Consider the following 4,496-nt stretch of genomic DNA (forward strand, 5'->3'; position numbering starts at 1 on the left):
TTACATAACTCAGTAAAAGACCATCATTCTTCTTCCTTAGAACAGCCTATATATCTCTATTATTCTTCTACAAGAAAATAGTTGTAAAACCATACATATACACATTAACTCTCCTAACTGCACAGATTGTGATTGAGGCTGCTGTGATATATTCCCACGAAGAGACAGTGCAAACTGAAAAATCTGGGTTCCGGGGTGAAAGGTTTCTAGAAAGCTGCTCTCAACCTATAGACATATTATGTGGCCCAATATCAGTGCTGCCCCCTTCCTGCTGACTGGCTTCCCAGGTCTGGAGGCAGCTCACCACTGGATCTCCATCCCCTTCTTCACAGTCTATGTCTCTGTGCTTCTTGGCAATGGCACTCTCCTCTGCCTCATCAAGGATGACCACCGTCTCCATGAGCCCATGTATTACTTCCTTGCCATGCTGGCAGCCACAGATCTGACGGTGACGTTGACCACAATGCCCACTGTAATGGGTGTCTTATGAGTGAATCACCGAGAGATGAGCCATGGAATCTGCTTCCTGCAGGCCTACTTCATTCATTCCCTTTCCATCGTAGAATCGGGTATCCTGCTTGCCATGGCCTACGACCGTTTCATTGCCATCTGCACCCCTCTGAGGCACAACTGTATCCTTACCAATTGCCGAGTAATGAAGGTAGGACTTGGGGTACTAGTGAGGGGCTTTTTATCCCTTGTGCCCCCAATTCTGCCACTTCGTTGGTTTCCATATTGCCATTCCCATGCCTTTTGCCTCCACCAACATGTCATGAAACTCGCCTGCGCTGATATTACGTTTAATCGTGTATACCCAGTTATTCTGGTTGCTTTGACTTTCTTCCTAGATGCTCTGATGATCCTCTTCTCTTATATCCTAATCCTTAAGACAGTGATGAGCATTGCCTCTGGAGAGGAGAGAGCTAAGGCCCTCAACACGTGTGTCTCCCATATCAGCTGTGTCCTAGTCTTTTATATCACTGTGACTGGCCTGACTTTCATCCACAGATTTGGGAAGCATGCACCACATGTGGTCCACATTACCATGAGCTACGTCTACTTTCTCTTTCCTCCATTCATGAACCCCCTTATATACAGCATCAAGACCAAGCAGATTCAGAGAAGCATTGTTCGCCTATTTTCTATGCACAATGGGGCTTGAACTTTTATTTCATAATTTTGAAAGCTCCAGGATGTCTGGGCCTTTTTATCAGAGTTAGATAGGCTTTAGTTATTATATAAAGGTACAAGCTAATTTGAGAGGGAATGCAACATAGATAGATAAATTCTAGGTAAGTAGAATTTGGAGATAGAGTGCATATCTAAATATAACAAATACTCTAACAATCAGGAAAGAGAGGACAATTCAGATTACATATTTTTAACAAGTGCAAGTAATATGTTAGAAAAGGTCAAGTTAGGTGTCCAGTTTGGGACAACCACAGCCCACATAGGGAAAGACAGGTAATTGCAGATTCATTTTGGGGCCGTACAAAGATGAACTAGAGCATGTGGATTGAGGACCATGGAATCCTATCTATCTCAAAAGTACTATATTTCAATGCAGAATTTGCTTTCCAAGTCAGAGAGTGTCATTTATAAAGCTTTATGCCAGAGTATCTCTGGATTCATAAATAAGTTCATTTCATGAACTGGCTTGTTTCTCTGGTGTTTTCTCTAAATGCCGCATATATGAAAGAACACATGATGTGTCTAGTAGATGAATCATAACCTGTTATTATAGTTTTTGTGTCTTCAATTTATTTTTTTATTGCTATAAAGCACAATTTTCCATTTGCTGCAGCCATTTGCAAGCCTCACTTTAGACTTGTCTGATCATATTTTTTGTCTAAATTTTAGTATTTTCTGATTGATTTATATATTACCTCTAATGTTTTATTTATATTGTAAGTATTTTTCCAGTTTTCTGTTTGCTTTTCTATATACATACTTTAAAAGTTGATGTATAAATAATTTTATTATTTACTTTATCTATTGAAATTTTGGGGCCACACTGACAAAGGTCTTTCTATTTTCAGATTTATTTGTATATTTCCTTATGCTCTTGCATAATTCATTTTCATATATCCTGTTTTATAATCAGTTTGTATTTGGAGGAGGATAAGGGATTTAAATCTGCCCTTAGTTCCTGTTTTCATGGAAGTAACAATAATACTCAATCATTTATTTGGCTGATCTTTTAAGGAGCTAGTATGGGACAGGCACTTTGCTAAGCAAAAATGGTATGACAGCAACAAACAGGCAAAAACATTTCCCTCTTGGAATTTTTAAATAATTGGAGACAACAATTTAAATCAATTCAAATTTAAATTCAATCTTGTGATTAATAATAAAACAGAAAGAAGAAATTGCTTTGGGATTGCTGGTCTCAAAAAAGATGACATTCTGACTTGAGGTAAGGGTAAGATTCCCTGAGAAAGTGTCCCATTAGCTGAGATCTGAAAAAAAATTACAAACTAACTGTTGTAAATAAGAGTAATGGTATTCTAAGAAAATGATTAGTATGTGTGTAGATTTCCACTGGGATGGATTGTGGAACCAGCCACATAGATAGAATGGCTACTTGGGGAGGGGCATTATTTTGAGGAGAAGCTGAAGACAGCAGAGGGGGTCCGATCACAAAGCATCCTGCTGGCCATAGTAGAGGGTTGAATATCTACCCAAAGATTCATGGAAAGCTATTGAAGAAGTAGCTTTCATTTCAGCATTATTGATAAAGTAAATCTGAAAGAGCTTAAGACAAACAGAAGAAACAATCGGAAGATGTTGAAGTAGTTTGAGAAAGAGGTAATAGTAGTTCAGTTTAAGAAAGTGGAGATGGGAGGTAATGGACTGATATGAGACACATTTAGGGTCTAAATTTAATAGGATTCACAAGTTTATTTTTAGATAAACAGAGGGAAGAAAGTTGGAAGGAAGCAAAGATAACCCTAAGTTTCTGTTTTACACAATTTGAAGAATGGCAGTACCAATTGAAGAGCAATTATTGGTTATGTATTAACTTATAAATAAGAATAGCTATTTTATACATATATATATATATATATATTTAAATTCTGAGACTTTGAGTCTAAATGATGAAGTCGTGATTTAATTCAGTGACAAAAGGAACTATTCCAGGCTGTAAGACTGGGCTTTTTAAAACAAAACATTAGTGTATTAATTAAATAATCATTCACTGAAACTATGGGTAGTATTCAGTTCATTTTGCCTGATTGTTAAGAGTCATAATAAAAGCAAGGCATGTTTCAGAATATGCTGAAACTTTAGTGATGCAGGATAATAGAAACAAACTGAAGCTGATGACACCAAAAGAAGGTCATAGAACAAAAGTGTGTTTGGGTTCTTATCCAGGGAGGAAGCAGGCTAGATCGAGGTTTTCCTTGCATAACTTTCACTGGAGTAGAGCCAGTTCTAAATCAGCAGTCTAAAAAATACTGCTGCATGGCGCAGGGAGATCAACTCGATGCTTGGTGATGACTTAGAGGGGTGGGATAGGCAGGGTGGGAGGGAGGCTCAAGAGGGAGGGGATATGGGGATATATGTATACGTATAGCTGATTTGCTTTGTTGTACAGCAGAAATTAACACAATATTGTAAAGCAATTATATACCAATAAAGATCTGAAGAAAAAAAATACTGCCAGATATAAGGTAATACATAAATTATGATATGATGCAATGGGTTAGAGACAGAGGATCTGATACAAATATACAGATGACGATGTGATGGGGAACTAAAATCTGCATTACTCCCTGAGCAAATAACAATAATATATTGGAAAATGAAATTCTCTCTTAATGGCTTACTTAAACTACTATATAGATTTAAGGCATATCTTCACACAGATCATAGAACTCTGAGAACACATAGAACTGAAAAAAAAAGTCTATACTTAATTCTTTCCCCCAAGTGAAATTGTTGAATGAATTAGCCTTTTCAATTTATAAAAACAAAATCAACAAATGTCTAAGATCTAAGAGACTTTAAACTGCCCTGCTCATGTGCATTTGTGTATGTGTGTGTGTGTGTGTGTGTATGAAACAATGATAAATCTTTCAATGTTTTATCCTATAATTTCTTTTTTAACTAATTAATTAATTGACTGCATTGGGTCTTCGTTGCTGCATGCAGGCTGTCTCTAGCTGTGGTGAGCAGAGGCTACTCTTCCTTGCAGTGCGCAGGCTTCTCATTGTGGTGGCTTCTCTTGTTGCAGAGCATGGGCTCTAGGAACGTGGGCTTCAGTAGTTGTGGCTGAATAATATTCTGTTGCATGTATATATTACATTAAAAATCTATTTCTCTGTTATAGACATCAGATTATTTCCAGGTTCTTTGTTTGTTTGTTTATTTTTGACAGCTGGCTAGACAGGTCACCTACCACCCCCTACCACCCCCCTCAAAGTTCCTCCATGCCAAACTCCCCAGCTGGGCAGCCCAGTTCCCAGATGTATGCACTGGAGTCACTGGCCACC

At 37.8% G+C, this 4,496-nt stretch overlaps 1 pseudogene; it reads left to right on the forward strand.

Moving 5' to 3' along the window:
- The first annotated feature begins 238 nt into the window (after positions 1-238).
- LOC130861213 (olfactory receptor 51B2-like) lies at positions 239-1,162 on the forward strand (annotated as a pseudogene).
- Positions 1,163-4,496: the final 3,334 nt, after the last annotated feature.

The sequence above is a fragment of the Hippopotamus amphibius genome, chromosome 9, assembly GCF_030028045.1.
Source record: "Hippopotamus amphibius kiboko isolate mHipAmp2 chromosome 9, mHipAmp2.hap2, whole genome shotgun sequence".
NCBI classification, from domain to species: Eukaryota; Metazoa; Chordata; class Mammalia; order Artiodactyla; family Hippopotamidae; genus Hippopotamus; species Hippopotamus amphibius.